General features: G+C 42.3%; 1 protein-coding gene across 1 annotated transcript in view; it reads right to left on the bottom strand.

The window, feature by feature from the left end:
* The window catches only part of ADGRA3 (adhesion G protein-coupled receptor A3), a 182412-nt gene that overhangs the window by 76057 nt on the left and 82203 nt on the right, over positions 1-24152 (bottom strand). Inside the window, exons 3-4 of the mRNA XM_004375140.2 lie at positions 8099-8170; positions 2693-2764 (exon numbers count right to left, since the gene is read on the bottom strand). The gene's annotated coding sequence lies outside the window, so the exon portion shown is untranslated. The remainder of the gene's footprint in view (positions 1-2692; positions 2765-8098; positions 8171-24152) is intronic.

Genomic DNA, 24152 nt, shown 5'->3' with positions numbered 1-24152 from the left:
GACACCACAAAAAAAGAAAATTACAGACCAATATCCCTCATGAACATTGATGCAAAAATCCTCAACAAAATTCCAGCCAATAGAATTCAGCAACATATCAAAAAAAAAAAATTCACCATGATCAAGCAGGATTTATACTAGGTGTGGAGGGATGGTTCAATATTAGAAAAACAATGTAATCCATCACATAAATAAAATAAAAGAACCACATGAGCTTATCAATTGATGCAGAAAAGGCATTTAACAAAGTCCAACACCCATTCATGATAAAAACTCTCAACAAAATAGGAATAGAACTGAAATTCCTCAACATAATTAAAGGCATTTACACAAAGCCAACAGCCAGCATCATCCTAAATGGAGAGACTTTGAAAGCAATCCCCTTGAGGATGGGAACCAGACAAGGACACCCTTTATCACCACTTATTCAGCATTGTGCTGGAGGTCCTAGCCAGAGCAATTAGGCTAGAGAAAGAAAGAAAGGGCATCCAGACTGGCAGGGAGGAAGTCAAAGTATCTCTATTTGCAGATGATATGACCTTCTACACAGAAAACCCCAAAGAATCCACAAGAAAACTACTGGAACTAATAGAAGATTTCAGCAAAGTATCAGGATATAACATAAACATACAAAAATCAGTAGGATTCCACTACACCAACAAAGAGAACTTTCGAGAGGAAATCATCAAATCAATACCATTTATGATAGCCCCCAAGAAAATAAAATACTTAGGAATAAATCTAACCAGAGACATAAAAGACCTATACAATGAAAACTACAAGACGCTACTGCAAGAAACCAAAAGAGACCTGCAAAAGTGGAAAAACATACCTTGCTCATGGTAACTGAACCTAACTATGACCTAAAATGATCTATCATCGGCACTGCCCTAACTCCATTCCCTTTCCTCAGGAACATTTCTGGTGGGTCACATCCCTAGCCAAAGCGATAAATCAATCTGTAACTGAAATCAAAACAGAAGGCTCCAGACTTTTTTCATTACTCTAGTCACAGCTATCCAAAATCACAACAAACTTTTCCTTCATAGATGCCGAATTTTGCAAATTCTTATGCAGTCCTCAAAACTAAAAATACAAAAAAAAAAACTAAAATAGGAAAAGATTGTTTGCAATCTTATTACAAGGGAGTTAAATACAATTGATTTGAGTAATTTCAAGACATGGATAAAACTACACGGGAAATCAAACTTTCTATTTAAAAAATGAATTAGGCCATATATCTTACCCTCCCAAAAATTAAAGGGTGACTAAAAAACACTCTCTCAAGTTTCCGAACTAAAGAAAACCTGTTGCCATGGAGTCGATTCTGATTCACAGCGACCCTACAGGACAGAGTTGAACTGCCCCATAGTTTCCAGCCAAGCTCTTAACCACTGACTAAAGAAGCAGGAACAATTTGTTCCATTCTAGCCAGTGACCTGACATCTCCTCCCTGACTGTACAGATGGGATCATCTCACTATTCAAGCACTGACAAGCTCTTTCAAAGGTAACTTGAATGAAAACAGAAGAAATATTCCAAGGAATTACACAGAAAAAGACCCAGGCACAGAAAAGTCTTTTACCATAAATCTTCGAGCCTAAATCCCCCAGTTTATATTACAAAGTATCGTCAGACTGTTTTTCCAGAAGAAACATTATTTTCTGCCATTTTCCCACATAAAAGACTTTGAGTGGCTTCCTGTTAACTGAGTCAGTTCTAAGCTTCCCTGTCTGCTTTTCATACGCGTCAATATAAAGCTCTACTATAGATAATCAGCTTTATTTCTCATTACTACCACATAGATTGTCTGTATTAAAAAAATAAATTTGAGGGCTTATACGAAGTTCTTCTATATTCATATTGCATACAAATTATAACAGTGATAAAGAGATGTAGATCATTTAAATTTTAATTAATCATGATGATAATTTTGGGATGTTAATGAACCTACTTTACAGATGTAAACTGGAAAAGCTGAGGAAAGTTAAATAACTCACCCCAAATCACATGGCCAGAGGCAACCTTCAAATGGCCGTTTTACTCCACTCCTGTTCCCTTTGTCAAACTGGTCTGGCTCTCACTTCCACCTTTAAGCATTTGCTCAGCTTCTTTTTGTTTCTAACTATCCAAATTTTTGCACACTTCTGTACCATCAGCTCATGTCTGTCCTCTTCCAAGAAGTTTTACCAGATTACTGAAGCCTTCAATCATATCTCTCAACATGAACATGTTCTCTGGTATGTAAACTACATCACACGTTTGTGTGTGCGTGTGTGCGTAGTAGCGTATTATGTTCTGGTAACATTATATCTCCATGATTAGTTTGCAAGCTTCTGTCCCTTCCTGTTTATATAATCCCTAGAGTTACTACTTTCATGTTAAATATACCATAAAACAAAAAAAAACAAACCTACTTCCGTCAAGTCGATTCTGACTCATAGCGACCCTACAGGACCGAGCAGAACTGCACCATAGGGTTTCCAAAGCTGTAATCTTACAGAAGCAGACTGCTACATCTTTCTCCCATGCAGTGGCTGGTGGGTTCGAATCACTGACCTTTCAGTTAGCAGTCAATCGCTTAACCACTGCGCTACCATGGCTCCTACACATTATCATAGGTGTTCATCAATCTTTGGGTACGAGTTCAAACGCTCGATTATATGTGAATAGGAAAGAAAGATGTACTTACAGCCTAACCAGGTTGGGGAGTCCTCTAAATATATCTGCATTCAGACATCCTATCCGATTGTTTGTCAGGTCTCTAAGGAGAAGGGGGAGAAAGTGGGCACAATTAGTTTTCTCAGTTAATGAAGCATCCAGGTATCACACAAGCCTTTTCTTTTCAGCCCCTGTGAGATCTCTACCTACACCCCAGTGAGATAAGGACAGCAATGAGATGGTGTCACCTTGCTTCCACTTACCTCTCACACGCGAACTAAACTGTGCTTAAGTACTGTGCTCTCTACATTTCAAGTATTTTCTTTTACTCCTGCAAAGTTACCCAAGATGAAGCTGAAGTCAAAAAATGGGGCCCAATATATCTTACTATTCTGCGATACAATTTCTTACATAACCTATGGTTAATTATGGTGGGTGATGTTAGACGAGAGAGCCTGATCTCAGCTAACACATAATAAATAACAAATAAAATGGCAAATTATCAAAATGATGGAGCTTTTATTTCCTCATGAACATCTCAAATTTACTGCTTTCTAATTCATTCCTGAGTATTCCTAATATTCAGAAGTTCTGACTGTAATGAAAAAGAAAAAAAAAATGAATTAGCTCCTTACTTTACAGATCTTGTTGATAAAGCAAGAGAGTACTTATACAGGTCTAGGTTTTATTTACTTTTCATAGTTTATTCCTCAAAAAGCCATTTAATCTCCCTGATTCAAATTACCTATAAACTAAAGGCAGCGGTATGACATGCTTACAAAAATGCTTGCTGCCTGGCTGTCGTGTGAGATGCACGGCTGAGACGAAGGATTTAAGGTCTCATAAGAAAAAAGTGCTTGTGTCTACAAGCAACCACAGCAAACATGACTACTGCACAATATCTTTATAACCTACTGAGTTTACATACAGGACCACTTAGGCTGCAAAATGTATAAGTTCAATGATAGGTCAGCTATTTAGAATTAAGAACATATTTTCTAATAGGAAAAACATTATAAATAGCAAGTGCCTTCCTAGGCAAGAAGACAAGAGACTGTTTCATACAGTGTGTAGATGATACCTGGTAAAATATCAGTAATTAAGTGAAACGCTACTAAAAAAGAAAAAAAAAAGTTTTTTTTTCTGTTCTGGTTTTTCTTGTGTACACCAGTACCTGAGAAATTTACTTACGTATAAAGAAATGGAAAACCTAAGATACTCTACAGTATCCTTAGAACATTCTGATGAAACTTTATTAATATTCAATTTTTCTTCAGCCTATACCTTAACATAGAGATATTATTACCATGAATCTATTACTTAAAAGCTGTTAATACAGGGGTGTGGATCACAGAGAGAGAAAATAAGAAGTGGTCTTGTCTGACAGTATGACATCTTAACCTCCCCTTAAGGGAAAAGAAAGGTAAAGACAAGTTGGAGGAAAAAATATTCTAGACATTCTCAAATTTCAGCATCAGAATCACCTGGAAACCAAAACCAAACCAAATCCATTGCTGTCAAGTTGATTCCCACTCATAGCAGCCCTACAGGACAGAGTAGAACTGTCCCATAGGGTCTCCAAGGAGTGGCTGATGGATTCGAATTGCCAACCTTTTTGTTCACAGTCGAGCTCTTAATCACTGCACCACCAGGGCTCTGAATCACCTGGATGGTTAAAACAAAGGTTGTTGGCTCCAGCCCCAGAGCTTCTACAGTGCTTCCTACTTGAAGATTCACATTTCTACGGATAGATACAAACTGAACCATCCCAACGAAGCATCAGTTAATCCCTGATAAGGAGCACAAAGAAAGTGACTCTATTATAAATCAAACTGCACTCCCTAAAGGCCCAGTCACTGTTTTGGAGGTGCAGCCCATTTAGGGTTGTGCTCCAAACCCCTACGGGTACAGATGACTAAGTCCTAATAACTGCCAAGACTCCTAGCAGCTATCACCCTCTCTCTCTGAAACTAGATTCCTCTTCCATATGCAGGCTTTTCATCCACGTGTATGATTCCACTGGACTGCAAATCCAGCAAGGGGTTCCTGATTATCTTTGCACTCTACAGCCTTGCTTACTGTTGTGCACAAAGGATGGACTCAATGAATTTTTGCTGAAGGCAACTGATGCTGATCTCTGCCTTACCACTTTGATAACGTTGATGTTACTCTTCCTGAATTCTAAACCTATCTGGATCCACTGCAACTCTGATGCCTACCTACTTACTGTCCATGCCCACCCCCTAACCCTTTTTATCTTCCTTATCTAGAATTCCAAGGTCCCTGGGTGATGCAAACAGTTTGAGCTCATCTACTAACGTAAAGGTTGGCGGTTCAAACTCACTCAGTGGCATGACAGGAGAAAGGTCTGGGGATCTGTTTCTATAATAAAGATTACAGCCAAAACACCCGTGCAGCAGTTCACTTCTGTACACATGGGGTCACCATAAGTTGGACTCAACTTGATGATAATGTTTTTTTGTTTCATTTTTTTAAATCTAGAATTCCAATCTCCATTAGTACCACTGACCTACCCCCAACCTGGTCAGCTTTCCTGGCTTGTTTCATTAATACCCAAAACCTTAAATGAAAAATAAGGAAGCACAGACTTAGTGGGAGAGAAGAAAACTGATTAGTAGTGAGATCTCCTCCAGGCATCCTTGAGCTCCACTGAGTCAGTGCATGCAAAGCCTGATGAACACAATGTACCCTTTCCCAAACAGATAAACTATGACAACAGAATTACCTAATGCAAAGTCTGACTAAAATTTCTTTAAATAATTTTACAAGCAGATGAAGACAGAAACTTTTACCTCCTATTATTCTTAATATTCCAAAGGTCTGAATCTTTAGACTGGCCAAGCGAGGGAACTGGGAGAGGAGCTACAGATGATAAATTAAATTCTTAGAGGAAAGATAATTGTACTTCCAAAAGTAATAAAATTCTGCAAAAATAGCACTGCCAACTCATACAATTGGATCTGACTATAAACATGAACAGGTTTTGAATGACAGCAAAATAAAAAATACAAGATGTGCAAAGTTCTAAGACAGAAAATTGGTAGCAATATCTAATTCATGGCACGAATAAAGTAAAAGCAACTATAGCCAGTTTATTATATAAATATTGTGGGAAAACAAAGAAAACATAAAAAATAACCAGGCACCTTGAACAATTAAAAATGTTAAATAAACAGTAAGAAAGCACGATAAAACCAAAAACCCACTGCCATGGAGTCGATTCTGACTCATAGAGACCCCTACAGAACAGAGTAGAACTGCCCCATAGAGTTTCCGAGGTTCCAAGGAGCAGCTGGTGGATTCGAACTGCTGTCCTTTGGTGAGCAACCAAGCTTTTAACCACTGCACCACCAGGGCTCCAATATCTATTACATCACATACTAAGGAGCCTGGATGGTGCAAGCAGTTTGCAACTGTCTGCTAATCTAAAGGCTGGCAGTTCAAACCCACCCGAGAGGCTCTGCGGAAGAAAGGCCTGGAGATCTGCTTCTGTAAAAATTACAGCGAAGAAAATCCCATGGAGCAGTTCTACTCTGTAACACATGGAGTTGTCACAGTGGGAACTGACTCGATGGCAACGGGTTTGGGTTTTTTGGTTTTGGTTTGTTTATAGCACATATTGGGTTGTATTTTCTTTAACTACTTATCCCTAGGACCACTCCCTGGAGCCTGTGAGCTCTTCCAGAGAAATAAGAACATGGTAAGAGGTCAGCACTCAATAAACGTATGAAGAAGTGATAAAAGATATGTATGCAGGTGGGAAGTATGAGACGTGAGTCCATACAGCTTGAGTGAAGAAAAGGGTCACTTCTCATGTGTGAGCCTGCTCACCTAGCAATTTTGAGATGAGCACAATAAGGGGAGGAGGGTATTCCATAGCTTCAGAAGTAGTAAAAAACAAAAACTGGTCTTTAGGTTTTGAAATATATTAATATATAGATCAAATATATATGAAAATGACAATTTACCTCAGTAACAGAAAGGTACTTCAATATATATGCTATTTCCAAGAGAAAAGGTCTGAATGGATTCATAATTTGAAAATCATCTATAGATTAAGTAAAACAGCAAAGCCAATACAGTAATGATTTTATTAGCATTGGAGGGACACGACCTTGTACATCAAACAAATTAAATTATTGTACAAATTAATTCCTTTCTAAGATGTCTATCTGTTTCATTGACTACACAAAGGCATTCGACTGTGTGGATCGTACCGAATTAAGGATAACATTGCAAAGAATGGGAATCCCAGAACACTTAATCGTGCTCATGCAGAACATGTACACAGACCAAAAGGGAATCTGAACACAACAATGGCTACTTCGAGGTCTAAAATCAGGAAAGGCATGCGTCAGGGTTGTATTCTTTAAGCATACTTATTCAATCTGTATGCTGAGCAAATAATCCGAGAAGCTGCACTATATGAAGAAGAACGGGGCATCAGAATTGGAGGAAGACTCATTAACAACCTGCGTTATGCAGATGACACAGCCTTCCGGGCCGAAAGAAAAGAAAACCTGAAGCACTTCCTTATGAAGATCAAAGACTACAGCCTTCGGTATGGATTACACCTCAACAGAAAATTCTCACTAGACCAATAAGCAACATTATGATAAACAGAGGAAAGACTGAAGTTGTCAAGGATTGCATTTTACTTAGATCCACAAGCAACACTCACGGAAGCAGCAGTCAAGAAATCAAACGACACATCAGAATGGGCAAATCTGCTGCAAAAGACCTCTTTAAAGTGTTGAAAAGCAAAGATGTCACTTTAAGGACTAAGATGCACCTGACTTAAGCCGTGGAGTTTTCAATCGCCTCATATGCATGCAAAAGCTAGATAATGAATAAGGAAGACCAAAGAATCGATGCCTTTGAATTATAGCATTGGTGAAAAATACTGAATATACCATGAACTGCCAGAAGAACAAACAAATCTGTCTTGGTAGAAGTACAACCAGAATGCTCCCCAGAAGCAAGGATGGTGAGACTTCATCTCACATACTTCGGACATGTTATCAGGAGGGACCAGCCTCTGGAGAGGGACATCATGCTTGTTAAAGTGGAGAGTTAGTGAAAAAGAGAAAGACCCTCAAGAAGATGGATTGAAACAGTGGCTAAAACAATGGGCTCAAACATAACAACAATTGCGAGGATAGCACAGGACCGGGCGTGTTTCGTTCCATTATACATAGGGTCGCTATGAGTTGGAGTCAACTCCATGGCACCTAACAACAAGCTATTATATTAAAAACACTCTCTTTGTTTTTCTATCATGGACCTGCCCAGGTGAACTTGTGAAAATTATTAAATACTCATTTTTTTATCCTGTTAAAATAAAGCTCAAAGGGGGTTAATAGCTACTTATAAAAGGAACAGTTCAAACTCGTAAGTAAGCAATTCAAACACTTACAATCTTTTTAGCGATGACAGCCCCCAGAAGGCACCTGGATCTATGCTACTAATAAGATTGTTTCGAAGGTCCCTATTAAAAAATAATTAGATAGATATTATTCATGTGTCAACATTGGAACAAATACTTAAATACAATACACTTACCTGCTATACAGAGACCAACAATACCAATAATAATAGCAGAAAACTAAAGGCAAAAAGGTTATAAGCCAATATCGTTCTCTTAATAAGTGGTATAGCCATAATTCAAACTCCAGCAGTCTGGTTCCAAAGCCATTGTTTTGGTCAATATAAGAATAAAGGTATGTATCATAAAAATAAATTATGTCCTAATATTATTCAAATTCGACTGAGCTACACTCATATACACTGTCTCTACAATTTCTTCCTTACAATACTGTACCCTGGTTATCAAACTAAATCAGTCACTATTTGTGTCAAACATAATTAAATTGAATGTATTTTTTTCTTACCATCTTCAAAAATCAACACTGTAAAACATCATGCAATTTGGTTTTTCATAATTTCTCTTCCCTGAGCTTCTATGTCTGGTTTTCTATAAAGTAAATATATAGGTTGGAGGTTCAAGCCCACTGAGAGGCACCACAAAAGAAAATCCTGGTGATCTACTTCCAAAAAATCAGCCACTGAAAACCCTGTGGGGAATAGTTCTACTCTGACATGCATGGAGTCGCCATGAGTTGGAATCAATTTGACAGGAACTAGTTTCTTGGTTAATAATTCACAATATATAGGTCAAAACAAAGATTCACAAGACCACAGTCATGGCATCTGGCAGCAGTCACAATTCATTCTCATTCTTTTCAAAGGAGTTGGCGCTTCCATGTAAGTACTCTGCCACTAGGTGGCAGCAGTGAGTCGCAGCCACATCCCTCTACCAGGATCTGAGACAGGAGCTATGGCTGCTGCTCTTCTCTGGGTGTCCTGCCCCCTAGACCAGTTGGGGACTCTCGAGTCATTCCGTACAAGTGTTCTGAAGAGAAGTCAGCTACTGGAGCACATGGAAGCAGAACAGACTGCCTCACTTCTCCAGACCATGTTCCTACCAGTGCCTGGGCTGCACTTCAGCCCTGAGGTGGCCTGTTTGTCAGAAATCACTCAGAACCTTGTCCACCCTGAGGTCCAAGGGGCCTCTGTAACCTCAGGGAGCCTGAAGCCAGACTATGAACCAGAAACTCCTTCCACTTATCTCTGCCTTGGAGTCTTCACCTACAATGGCAAAATTACCCTTCCCTGACACAGCTACGTTTGAGCTTGTTACTACACCACTCTTCAACACTCTATATGGCTACGGGATGCACAGACAGTTGGTAGAACAATACAGAAAAACAGTGGGATGCTCAGTACAAAGTCAGGATAGCAGGTACCTCAAGGGATTCTTTTAATCTCGTATCTGTTTTAACTGGGATTGAAAAGGTCTTGCTGGAGTTTATCCTGGACCACTGGTGTTACCTGTTATCACAACTCTGAGGTGACTTGTGTCCCTGGGATCTCTTCTATTGCTCAATCACGGGCATTCTAGTCCATGCCCAGGCAGTCTAAATTACTTACGCAGCGTCAGCAGCTTGCCTTCTCAGTACCCCTCTGTCGTGGACTGAATTATATCCCCCCAAAAATGTGCGTTATCAGTTTGGCTGGGCCATCATTCCCAGTATTGTGTGATTTTCCCAAGTGTGGTAAATCCTGCTCTATGATTTTAATGAGGGAGGATGGGCAGCAGTTGTGTTAGTGAGGCAGGACTCAATTTACAGGACTGGATTGTGTCCTGAGGCAATCTCTTGAGATACAGAAGACATAAGTGAGCAGAAAGACAGACAGACCTCATAGCACCAAGAAAACAGTGAAAGGAGCACAGCGTGTCCTTTGGACCTGGGGTCCCTGTGCAGAGAAGCTCCTAGTCCAGGGGAACACTGATGAGAAGGCCAACAGAGGAAGACTTCCCCTGGAGCTGACCCCGCGAATTTGGACCTTCAACCTACCTTACCGTAAAAAAATAAATTTCTCTTTGTTAAAGCCATCCACCTGTGGTATTTCTGTTATAGCAGCACTAGATGACTAAGACACCCTCCAACTCAGAAAGCACCTGGTTTCCCTTCTCTACTTGTACTTGAAACAATGACTCTGAGGTCGTCCTACAGCAGTGAGCACAGACTCTATGTGTTTTCTTCCATCCAATTAGAGTATCACATTTCAATTTTACTATCCAAATTCTTGCCTTCCATGAGGGAGACCAGGGTTGCTTCCCCGACCAATGCACCACATGTGCAACCACCACCTGTCTGTCAGTGGAGGCCTACGTGTTGCTATGATGTGGAACAGGTTTCAGTGGCGCTTCCAGACTAACACAGAGTAGGAAGAAAGGCCTGGTGATCAACTTGTGAAAATCAATCAGTGAAAAAACCCTATGAATCACAATGGTCCAATCTGCAACCAATCATGGGGATGGTGCAGGTCTGGGCAGCATTTCGCTCTTTTGTACGTGGCATCACCACGAGTCAGAGGCCAGCTAGACGGCATCTGTTAAAAACCACTACCACCAGCTAGTGAAAACCAACTGTTGTATGGCCTGATTGATAACAAGTACTTAGTTTTTTTTCTAATGGCTAATTCTTACTAGCAAAATAGCACAAGTTACAACACTGGGGTTGGTTTCAGGATAGGTTTCCTGGAACTCTCACAAAAACGTACTGATGAGGTTGGAAGTTTCAAAAAAACATTGATGAGGTGTTTGTCCTTGATTTACTCTAAGCCCAGCATTCTTGACATGTCATTGGCAAAGTGCCTTACCACACTAACCACTCTGTGAATGCATCATCAATCTATCAGACTGCTCAGAAATTCTCAAGAACACTTCTATAGCGATGCACCTCATGAAACCTGGGAACATACTGGCCTCCACCACATCCCATTCCAACTTTCCCTATGTTTCCAGTGGTGTCATTAGGGAGATGCAGGGGGTGCGGACCCCACCAGTGACACTGTCAGAGGGGGTGACACCAAAATGACTGTCTATAAAAATATCCCTGCAGTTAGTTACAATAACAAAAACATTTTTTGTAAGGATTTCATTTTACTTCGATTCACAATCAATGTCCATAGAAGCAGCAGGGTTAAGAAATCAAACGAAGCACTGCACTGGGCAAATCTACTGCAGAAGACCTCTTTAAAGTGTTAAAAAGCAAAGACGTCACTTTAAGCACTAAGGTGCACCTGACCCAAGCTATGGTGTTTTCAATCACCTTATATGCATGTGAAAGCTGGACAATGACTAAGGAAGACCAAAGAAGAATTGATGCCTTTGAATTATGGCGTTGGCAAAGAATATTGAATATACCATGGACTGCCAGAAGAATGAACAAGTCTATCTTGGAAGCACAGCCAGAACACTCCCTAGAAGCAAGGGTGGCAAGACTTTGTCTCCCATACTTTGGACATGGTATCAGGAGGGACCAGTCCCTAGAGAAGCACATCAAGCTTGGTAATGTAGAGGGTCAACAAAGAAGAGGGAGGCCCTCCATGAGATGGACTGACAGAGTGGCTGCAAAAATGTGCTGAAGCGTAACAATTGTGAGGATGGCAGAGGATTGGGCAATGTTTCATTCTGGTACACAGGGTCGCTATGAGTTGGAGCCGACTCGATGGTACCAAAGACGAGCTTACATGTATCAATATACCTTCAAGGCCAAAACTCTATGGTAGTTTACTTTTTGAACCTTTTAATGCCCTCCAGTCAGAGCTGTCATGATTACCCAATTACAACGAGGCTCCAAATCACATGGTTGCATCTGTATGTGTTACAAGCACGTGCTATTGTTTTTGTCACTGCCAGTGTTTTCACAGTCACTGATGTTGTCAAATATTCTGGTGTTTTAGCTAAAATGTTGTGGTAATTAGTATTCGTGAACCTATAAAAATAACTCTTTTGAGAATGAAGTAGTAATTAAAGGAAAAGAAGGAGTGACATAAGGGAATTACAATTTACAAGTAACAGTACAAAAAACATTACTAAGGGGTCTGGTACAGGTGGATGTCCATGGGGTGGGAGGGATGACACCATGAGTTACCGCACTGGATGAATCCAACCCTAGCAACACCACTGTGTGTCTCTCACCCACATTCTAACCCACCAGGCATCCTTCAGTACAGAGCTAGGGTTAGGGTGGTACATCCTCCCCATCAGAGCCAGGTTTCTCTAAATAAAACTGAACCCCCAGTAACAACACAATTTTTTTAAAAAGGAAATGATTATTAAGTATAGGTATAAAACCTATGCTCCAATGACCATATCTAAATATTTCATTGATCAGAATCCAGATAATCTTATATTCCACAAGAAGAAAACAGCTTTGTCAATACTGGTAGTGCCTTTTACTGTTTTTATTTTTTTGCAACCTAAGGTTCTAAGACATTTTCTAAATAAAATTGTTCTCTAAATAAAATAACTGTAAATACCGAAAGAAAGGTCAGGAAGCATCTTCACCAGATCCATTTAGACGGCAGTAAAAAATAAAACCGCCACCCATCTGTCAGTCTGTTGTACTGTGGTGGCTTACATGTTGCTGTGATGCTGGAAGCTATGCCACCAGTATTTCAAATACCAGCAGGTGGACAGATTTCAGTAGAGCTTCCAGACAAAGAAAGACTAGGAAGAAAAGCCTGGTAATTTACCTCCAAAAATTCGCCAATAAAAACCCTATGGATCACAACAGAGCACTGTCTGCCTTGATTGCTTTGGACATGTCATCAGGAGGGATCAATCGCTGGAGGAGGACATCATGTCTGGCAAAGCAGAGGGCCAGTGAGGGCGAAGGTGACCCTCAGAGAGATAGACTGGCACAGTAGTCACAGCAACAGACTCAAATATGCCAGCGGTCATGATTATGGCACAGGACTGGGTGACATTTCCTTCTGTTGTACATACAGTCGCCATGAGTTGGGAGTCGACTCGACGGCAGCTATCTATCTGAAAAAATGAAGTCTTAGAAGGTATTTGGGTAACCTCACAAGTACCTACCCTTCTCTCTGGGCTTCACACCAGCTTTTAGTTCTACTGTCAACTGTAAGTAAAGAGATGATCCCTGGTGTAGCAACTTCAACTGATAGATCAAAACTTTTACAGAGAATAAACTCCCTGCTATAAATGCCATGGCCCCAGCATCGCTTATTCTCAAATACCTGCCTAGGGGTCCAAATGGCGCTGTGGCTGACACTATCCATGTCCCCACTCACGGCTCCTCTGCAAGCAACACTGCCCTGCAGGCTTTCTCTTGGCCAGCACCTGAGAGTCTCTCCAAGGTCAGAAGTGATGAGACATGAGTGGCCCTGGGAAGAGGAAAGGGGGATGAAGTATACACGAGCTTCCTTGGGGTGGAAGACCACTCTGAGGTGGCTCTCAGCCACCCAAAGTCCCAGCTGCCCGCCGTGGGAACCTGCTTACTACAGTATCATGTGTCTGACTTTCTTCTCTCCTTCTCATTGCCCTACTACTCCCAAATATGAGTACTTTCTGAAGCACCTCCAAAATAAACCACTTGGAACTCAAAACCTCATCTCAAGGCCTGCTTCTGGGGAAATACAGCTTAAGATGTTGGCCTGGTAATGTCAACTAACCCTGAGTGGTGAAAACAGTTAATGCACTTGGCTGCTGTGATGGTTAAGGTTGTGAGTCAACTTGGCTGGGACATGATCCTCAGTGGTATGGCAATTATGATGTAGTTTGGTGGTGGTGGTGGTTGTTAGGTGCCGTCCAGTTGATTCCAGTGCATAGCAACCCTATGTACAACAGAAAGAAATACTGCCCAGCCCTGTGCTATCTTCAAAATCACTGTTATGCTTGAGCCCATTACTGCACTCATCTTGTTGAGGGTCTTGCTCTTTTTCACTGACCCTCTACTTTACCAAGCACGATGTCCTTCTCCAGGGACTGATCCCTCTGATAACATGTCCAAAGTATGTGAGACATAGTCTCGTCATCCTTGCTTCTAAGGAGCATTCTGGCTGTACTTCTTCTAAGACAGATTTGTTTGTTCTTCTGGCAGTCCATGGTATAGTCAATATTCTTCACCAACACCAGAATTCAAAGGAATCAATTCTTCTTCGGTCTTCCTTATTCATCATCAAGCTTTCGCATGCATACGAGGCAACTGAAAACACCATAGCTTGTGTGAGGTGCACCTTAGTATTCAAAGTGTCATCTTTGCTTTTCAACACTTTAAGGAGGTATTTTGCAGCAGATCTGCCCAATGCAATGTGTCTTTTGATTTTGCGGGTGCGGCATGTATCCAATATAGATGGACTGTGTGGCAAAGCTCGGCTCTTGCTTGCTCTGGATCCTACAGCTGGCTCCTGTTCATCTGATCTCTGGTTCTTAGGACTTGAGCTAGAAGCTTACCTGCTGATCTTGGGATTTGTCAGCCTCCTCAGTCTGTGAGCAAGAGGCCTGCTGTCTGACCTGCTTATCTTGGGTTCACCAGCCCCTACAGCTATGTGAGTCAGGAGAAGCCTCCAGCCTGACCCAGAGACTTGGGACTTTCCAGCCTCTACCAACCACATGAGGCATTTCCATGATATAAGTCTCTCTCTCTATATATATATATTTATACACTTTACCGGTTTTGCTTCTCTAGAGAACCCAGCCTAAGACAGCTGCTAACCAAAACACTGGAAGTTCAGGTCCACCCAGAGGCACCTTGAGAGAAAGGCGTGGCAATCTACTTCCAAAAAATCAGCCATGAGAAACCCTATAGTACAGTTCTACCCTGACACAGATGGGTTTGCCATAAGTCAGAATCAACTCGATGGCAACTGGTAACATGAACCTACTGCACTCAGGCCAAGTGTTAACAACCAGTACAGAGACCAATGGGGGATCTAGCCACCACATTTTGTGGGCAAACAGCAGAGAGTGATACAACTGATGTCATTCAAAAGTTAAACATGGGGGTTTTGGGGAGGAGAGCCACTATGAAAGATTACAGAACTTAACGACAATACAGATGATTGCTACCATTTCTTTAACGTTCCATCACTGTGCTAAGAACAGATTTTTTTTTTTTTTTTTTTATTTTGCAGCCATTCTCCCTTACTTTATGAGAATCTCCTCTACCCCATGTCCCCCGTCCCTTCCTGTTGCCTGGTTAACTCCTACTCATCCTTTGGGCCTTGGGTTAAACATCATTCCTTCCTCCAGAAAAATACATCTGAAGAAGGATGCCCTGTGCATCTTGTCATGGGGCGCTCATCACACTGCAGTCTGATTGCTTACGCTGTCTTTGCCAAGAGAGCTGAAGTTCCACCAGGGCAGTGTCCATCTCTGTTCTGTTCCACGAGCACTGCTGCTGTTGTTAGTTGCTGCCGAGTCAATTCTGACTCAGTGCGATCCCATGTGTGCAGAGTAGAACTGCTCCATATGGTTTTCCAGGCTGTGACCTTTTGGAAGCAGATCACCAGGCCTGTCTTCCAAAGTGCCTCTGGGTGGATTCAAGTCGCCACTCTTCCAGCTAGTAGTCAAGTGCTTAACTGTCTGTGCCACCGAGGGACTCCACTCAGTAAGAGAGACCCTCAATATACAAAGGGTGGATGGATGGGTAAGCAGATGAAAAAATAAACCATGGCTGAGATGCAGAATTCCATTAACTGATCTTTTATCTTCACTATAAAAAAGTTTTTAATAAATTATGATTAGCCACGAAATCATTAGGATATTCATAAAAGTCAGATAATGTACAGAATGCTGCATCTCATTCATAACCACCTATATTTCTCAGTAAGGGCAAGGGGTCATGATGTCTGCACTTGACCTTCAAAGAATTCAGCACAGGTGTGTATGTGTATTCCAATAGAGAGAAAAAAGTAATTATGGCAAACTGTTAATAATTATTGAACCTGAATAATAAGTGAATGGGTGATACAGGGGACTTCTGCATTATTATTTTCGTCTTTCTGTATGTTGGGAAATTTTCATAATTAAAATGAATTTTTCTCCCCCATTAAGTCCCAGGAAGTACAATTAATCAACAGGTCCATCTCATCAGTTCCTATCACCCCTCCCCTACTCCCCACCTACCCCAATCCTACCCCTCAGAGAGATAAGATGGTCTTACGAGAAAGTTAAATCAGTATGTTTCTGGCTTGTATCGCATAAACTAAAAGCTCTGCAAATAAAAATATATAATGCCAGTTCCATTTTTTTAATAGTTAAGTTCCCCTTTTCAGGTTTTAAACAGCATCTACAACAGGAACTGATTTAGCAAGAGTGGCACATAAATTTGTGGCCAATGATGTACTGCTTGTGTTTCTACAAAATACCTCTCATGAATAACTGAGTACTGTAATATGATTTAAAGATACACTTTTGCTTTAATAATAAAAATTCTTTAGCATATGCTATAATATTTAGTAACAGCCATGTTAGTAATCAGGCACTGTCAGAAGATATTTGTAGTGAGCTCCTCTCATTTAACATCCCCTTTCCCCCCAAGCCACCCACAGCATCCCTAGCCAACATGAGTCTAACTTTAGGATGGACAGCTGAATCTGTGTTGGATCATTAAAACATAAATGAAAAGAAGCACAAAAGTACGGAAACCAAATTAAAGAAACGTATTTAACACTTCTTAGAGAACTGCTTCAGGAAAAATAAAAATTGCATCAGATAAGATGCTTTTTATAAGTATCAGAAACCTCTACTCGGTTTCAACAATAAGGAAATTAATTCTTTGGCGTTACTGAAAACCTAGAAGCAGGGCAGCTTTTGCGGGTGATTCCATCCACCTTTCAGGTCCACCACCCTCAGCATATCAACTTGGTCTTCAGGCAGCTCCCTCAGTCACAGCATGGCATTCTACATCCAGAAATCACCCCCCAGCACAAATTCATGAAGAACAAAGACTTTCTTCTCGTGTCTCCTTAGGAGCTAGGAAGTCTTTCTCCAAAGCCTCACATCGCTCATGACTAGCACTGCTCTTGTCAATCACTAGGAAGAGAAGCTAAACTGCCCTGGTGCACTAGACCCATCATTTGGAGTAAAATGAATCTGGGGAGTCAAACACACTGATCACTGCACAATCCCAGTGTCAGCAGAGTATCCTGTAGAGAGGGAGATGATGTCACTAAATGGAAGGAAAAAAAAAAAAAAAGCCAAACACACTGCCGTCTAGCCAATTCCAACTCATCATGACCCCACAGGACAGGGTAGAACGGCCCCATAGGGTTTCCAAGGCTGTAATCTTTCCAGAAACAGACTGCCATATCTTTCTCCCGCAGAGCAGCTGGTGGGTTCAAACTGTCAACCTTTCAGTTAGCAGCCAAGTGCTTTAACCACTGTACCACCAGGGCTCCTTGTCACTAAATACCGACAATTAAATATATAACACAATAAAGGGGTGACTTAATACTATACAATGAAGCAGAAGGAGGGAGGGAAGGAGAGAGGGAAGGAAGGAAGACAGATGACAAATACAGATCGCCAGGCCTATCTTCGGAGGTGCACCTGGGTAGATTTGAACCTCCAGCCCTTCAGTTAGCAGTCGAGTGCACTATCCATTTACACCACCCAGAGATCCCCCCTTCTTTACTCACTGTTGTTGTTGTCGCCATCGAGTCAGTTCCAACTCAGAGAGATCCTATACCCGCTACCCATTGCCATCAAGTCGATTCCAACTCATAGCAACCCGACAGGACAGCGCAGAACTGCCCCATAGGGGTTGCAAGGAGCAGCTGATACATTCAAACTACCAGTCTTGTATCAGCAGCTGAGCTCTTAACCACTGTACCACCAGGACAGAGTAAAAGTGCTCCAAAGGTTTCCAAGGCTGTAATCTTTATGGAAGCAGATTGCCACATCTTTCTTCCTCAGAGTGGCTGGTGGGTTCAAATCGCTGAACTTTCGGTTTGCAGCTGAGCACTTTAACCACTGGGCTACCATGGCTCCTTCCTTTATTCACAGCACTTGTAAAATACTGTAAAACTTGCTTGTTATATCTACTTTATGTCTGGCCCCATTAGAACATAACCCCCATGTTCTAGGACCCAAGCCTAGAACAGTGTGGGCACTTAATAAATACTTGCTGAACGAATTAATTATTGACATTTAAACCAGATTCATGGGAAAGACTAAAAATAGCTGACGTACTCTTAGTACCAAGCCTTGCTATTAGTCCAAGCACTTTTTATGGTTTTAGTGAATCTGATATCATAAATCGACATCAGTTATCCATTGCATCTACTTTTAAAAGAATGAAAAGTAATTTTCAAAAAGGTAGAACCAAACTAGGAAATTAGTTTCCAAGATGCCGTTAAGAATTCAGTTATTGTGTCCTAAAAACAAAAAGCCTGAATCCAAACTCCTAAAGTAAAGAAAAACTCACTCTAACTACTCCTATGAAAATGAAAGTCTACGCACATGCACACACAGACACGCACACACGCACACGAACGCACACGCGCGCGCGCACACACACACTCGCACGCACAGCTACCCTCCTAGGGAGGACAAGATCCAAAGCAAACGATGGAAAACCAGAAAGCTCCGAAACAAAAACCAAGCACTCAGAAGAACAAATCATCAAGGCTAAGAAAAAATGATGTATTCTAGATAGAGTTTGTGAGAGTAGATGCACCCCAGGCCTGTTTAACCTGTGGAACACTTAATATATCAAAAAACAGAAAGTGAATCCTCTTAGGAAGCGTATTCTGCAACCCAAAAGAACTGACAGGGACAGCTTGGCCTCCAGATTTCCTCAGTCTCCAAGGAAAGAGATTGTTGTTGTTAGCTGCTGCTCAGTCGGGCCTCGACTCATGGGGGCCCCATGCACAAAGAAATAAAATGCTGCCTGGTCCTACATCATACACATCATCGGTTGCAGATCGGACCATTACGATCCATAGGGTTTTTGATGGCTGATTTTGGGAAGTAGATCACCAGGCCTTTCTTCCTAGTTCATCTAGTCTGGCAGCTCTTCTGAAAGCAGTTCAACATCACAGCAACACGCAAGCCTCCACTGACAGATAAGTGGTGGCTGCACATGAGGTTTACTGACCAGGAATCGAACCCGGGTCTGCCATACAGAAGGGGAGAATTCTACCACTGAACTACCAATGCCCTCTCAACCCACGCAGCCGTCACTATTCTACCCTGCCCTGCCCTGCCTGCCCTTCCTTGCTCTACAGAATCTTACCCTATAATCTGCACAGCTTGGCTCCAGTTATTTTAAGGCCACAGAAATTTGAAGTTTTAACTCTAGTTTGAAAAATTACTCATTCTACCTCCTACCTTTTACTCCATATCCTATTCTGCCATATTTTTACACTGTTTGGCTAATTTGTTCTCATTTTCAAGGTCTCTAACTAGTCAAATCTGGATTGCAAAGACCTTATTTTGCTGGCTATGTGTCCTAGGTGGAGTTCTCCCTGAAACAAGGATATAATGGCAGTGGTTTTATTTGAAAGGTGGTCCCAGGACACACCAATAAGAAAGCAGGGAAGTGAGACAAGAAAGAGGAGGAAGGCAGTAAAAGGTGCCGTGCCAAGAAGGTCACTACCGTGGTCAGTTAAGACCCAATCCCCTGGGGAACTCTGGAAGATAGTGTGGAGCACCTCTGAGTCATCTCACCTAAAAGGTGAAGTAGTCAGGGCATTTATCCACCATCTCTGTCAGTTACTAGTTGAGGGATGGTGGGGCAGGGGTGGGGTGGTGGTATCATTAGCTGCCATTCAGTCTGTCCAAATGAAACACTGCCTGGTCCTCCACCACCCTCAACATGAATGGGTCACAGATTGGCCTACTGTGATTCACAGGGTTTTCACTGACTGATTTTCAGAAGTAGATCACCAGGCCTTTCTTCCTAGTCTGACTTAGTCTGGAAGCTTCCCTGAAACCTGTTCAGCACCATAGCAACACACAAGCCTCCACTGAGGGATGGGTCGTGGCTGTATATGAGATACACTGGCCAGGAACTGAACTGGGTCTCCCACATGGGAGATAAGAATTCTACCTCTGAACCACCACTGCCCCAGGGGTAGGGGAGGGTAAGTGATGTTCACTTCAGCACTGGGGCGAAGAAAGTCCTCAGGTTCACACGTGGAAGAGTCAGAAAGGGACAGGAATGATGATAGTTGAAAGAATAAAGTATGCTATACCACGTTTTAAAACAATTTGAAAATCATGTTATTTATGCAACATTAAATCATTTACTTGACTATAGAAATTTATTTTTTATGTTTTAACAAGAGTTCCCTAGAAACTGCCCAGGTCACTTCTAAATTATTCCTCATCACCAACCATCAGGCTCCTTAAGAAAGAGCTCAGTACTCGACTAGCAACACCACCCTTCTGCTGACCAAGGACTACTCTGCTGCTCCACAGGCGACTCCTGAACAGGTTGTCCTGGCCATTGTGCCTCAAATGGCTATGTGGCCATTTCTCCTGAGGTTGCTGGGTGAGGGAAATGGTTTATGCTCTATTATTAACCTAAAGGTTGGTGGTTGGAACCTACCCAGTGGCACCACAAGTAAGGCTTGATAATCTGCTTCCATAAAGATTACAGCCAAGAAAACCCTACAGAGCAGTTCTGCTCTGAAACTAGTGGGGTTGCCATGGGTTAGAACTGACTTGACGGCAACAGGTTTGAGTTTGGGTTAGGTATATCACGCTGGGTCTTGGGAAGTCTGGGATTTTGCTTCTTCTCTGGGAAAGAGACATCAGATACCCTGTCCTTGGATCCAGAACCTATGTTGGTTTATATGGTCTCTTCCTTATCCTGCACTCAACCTGAGTAGAAATGGGCAGGCAGGCAGAGACAGAGCCCTTTTTTGGGGATCCACCACCATGTAAAGCTCTTTCCATATTCCCTCTTAACTCTCCAATTAACCCACAGAATGTGTATCTAGGAGAGGAAAAAATTTCTCTTATTTATGTCTTTTTTTTTTAAATCTCTTTTCTACACTTGGGCTCGGCCTTTAGGAACTTGATGGCCAAAAATTGATTCCTTTTTTCTCATCTGTCATCCTTTCCCAGATGGAGAGTATTAGGAAACACACGAGTTAATATATCAAAATGCTACATCACTACACTCACACAGCTTGTGTCTGAAGCAGAGAGCGCCCAAGACAGAGTCTTAGCGTGCATGTATAGTCTCTGCAGAGTTGGGAGAGAAACCACCTAAATACACCGTGGATAGTGTGACAAGAACCTTACAGTGGTGAAAATCACAGAAGGGCGTGGACTAGAATTGACCGACAAAAGAAAAGAAGTAGTCCTTGAATTTGACCACAGAAGGAGAGAGCAGGGCAGGGAGGCAGAGTAGTTTAGTAAGTGAGCTAACTCGTTAGAGAGGGAAAATGAGAAGGGCTATGAAAACAGAAAGTTTTAATCAAAAGATTAGCCAAGGTGTTGGTATGGAAAGTACAGAAGCTATAGAGGCTTTAGCTTTATAATTAGCAAATCAAATCAAACTGTAGAACAAGAAAGAGTAGAAACAGTAAATATAAGACAGATGGTGCTGGGCTCTGGGGGACGGGAAGTTCCCACTCCACTGCACCCCTCCCTCCCTGATGCCCCAACACCCTACTTCCATGCCCAAGGAGGAAAAATGGGGTTGTGCTGGTTAAGGTCTAAGATGGTGTTAATCAGTCCACGGCAGTAAACTCCTGGCAACAGGATCAAAAAAAACTGGCTGTGGAATCTCTTTGCTGTCTCCAAAACCAAAAACCCATTGCCGTCAAGTCGATTCTGACTCGTAGCAATCCTAAAGAACAGAGGAGAACTGCCCCATAAGGTTTCCAAGGAGCCACTGGTGGATTCCAACTGCCAACTTTTTGGTTAGCAACCAAACGCTTAAACCACTGCACCACCAGGGACCCTTGCTGTCTCCAGCGCCCTGAAACTAAAGTGAAACAAAGGCCAGGTGCGCTTCTGTGAGAGGCTGGAGGCTTCCTCTCTGCCAGTTTCACCATCCAGTCCCAGCAGGAACCTGCAGAACCAAGTAACAAATACCGTCAGGGTCACAGGGGGCAGCCCTGTCTGCACGGTGCTTCTCTCTGACTCTTCTCCTCTCTCTCCTTCCTTCCAAGTAGCCAGAACAGTTAGCACTGTGACATATCGTCCTCCTTTCTTTTTGAACTGTCCATTCTCCCACAAAGACAGTGCTGCAGGCAGGACCAACCTGGGCAAGCACGACTTCTTCACACTTCACAGGTAAGGCCAGGGCTCAGGCCTGGGCTCCGGATGTACACAGAGAATGCAGAGTTTAGAGCTGCTGAGGTAGAGACGTTCTCCAGCAGAAGAGGCCCAGCCCAGCCTCCAGAGACATCACTGGGCTTTTAAGCTAAAGCACCTCAACAAAATAGTCTTTCCAAGTCCCCTGTCTATATATTTCTCTGTGGTCCCACCAAGGACAGAAGTGGTATTCTGGGATTCATGTATAAACAGGCCCCTGGCTAAAAACGATCACAGCTGTACCTTAGTATCACCCTAAATAGCAACCTATTACAAAACTTCTCACATGTACAGAGATTTATTACCAACAAATGGCTGAAAATAAGGTCAAAGACAAAAGAAATTGAAAAGTAAACATAAAAAAGGGTAATTCACACCATAGCACAGAACATTAGCTATGCTTTGCACACGTTTTAGGTTGCATATAAACAACTACAAGTCCTAGGTGCCCAAAATAAAGCATGTTTCTAAACACAGCAGACACCATTTATAACACAGGAGTGCCTGTCATCCTTCTTTTTTGGAAAAGGGAAGGCCCCACTGATTCCTTTAATTATTTACCAAGCACCTACTAAATGTCTGACAATGTGCTGCATGCTAAGGGTATTCACCAACCAGGATGACTCTTGTTTGCAAGGAACTAAAAGCCTAGTGGAAACTCACAGCCTCTCATAACTGCAACAGTCCAGAGTCAGTGATGCTTCAGCAAGGGTCTTCCAGCGCCACCACCTCCGTGTGTCGGAAGCAGATGGCTTCTTACCAGAAAGAAGTACAACCATCTTCCCTGGTAACAGTGAGGAAATTTCTTTCCCAAAAGCCCGAAGCAAATCTCGACTCAATTGTTGTCGCTGTTAGATGCCGCTGAGTCTGCCCCTGACTCACAGCGACGCCATGTGTTACAGAATAGAAATGCTCCACAGGGTTTTCTTGGCTATAGTATTTACAGAAGCAGATTGCCAGGCCTTTCTTCCATGGAGCCACTGGGTGGGCTCGACCCACCAACCTCTGGGTTAGCAGGAGATCACAAACTGTTTTCATCACCCAGGCCTGAAGTAAGGACGTGGTCGGCATCCTCTGAGGCACGTGGACTGTGTGAGACATGGCAGGAATACTAGAATAGAAGCAGCAAAAGCATCTAAGAATTAAGTACTGCCATGCCAAGAATGTTCTCATGGGTTGATCTGTGTCCCCTAAAAAGATATGCCCATGTCCTAATCACCAGTACCTGTTAATGTGACCTTATTTGGAAATAGAGCCTTTGCAGATATAATTAGTTAAGATAACATGAGGTCATACTGAGTAGGGTGGGCCCTAATCCACTCTGAGTGGTATACTTGTAAGAGGAGAAGACAGAGACACAGAAATAAAGGGAAGAAGGCCATATAAAAAAAGGCAGAGAGTAGAATTATGCTGCCATAAGCCAGGAACACCTGGGGCTATCAGAGCTAGAGGAACTCTGGTGGCCAGTGGTTAAGCGTTTGGCTGCTAACCAAAAGGCTGGCAGTTCAAATCCACCAGCCGCTCCTTGGAAACCCTACGGGGCGGTTCTACTCTGTCCTATAAGGTGGCTATGAGTCAGAATCGACTCCAGGGCAACAGGTACCAGAGCTAGAAGAGACAAGAAAAGATCTTCCCTAAAGCCTTCAGAGAGAAAGCCCGGACCTGTCCACACCCTAAATTCAGACTTTCTAGCCTCCAGAGATGTAAGAGAATAAATTTTTTGTCGTTTTAAGACTCCGGCAAGATGGCGGTCTAAGCAGAAGCACCACGCCGTCCCTCCACAACAAAGATCCGAAAAACTAAGCCAAACAGAGAA

The sequence above is a fragment of the Trichechus manatus genome, unplaced genomic scaffold (assembly GCF_000243295.1).
Source record: "Trichechus manatus latirostris isolate Lorelei unplaced genomic scaffold, TriManLat1.0 scaffold00034, whole genome shotgun sequence".
Lineage (NCBI taxonomy): Eukaryota > Metazoa > Chordata > Mammalia > Sirenia > Trichechidae > Trichechus > Trichechus manatus.
Note: the sequence above shows the minus strand (reverse complement) of the source record. Positions and strands in the feature narration are given on the sequence as shown.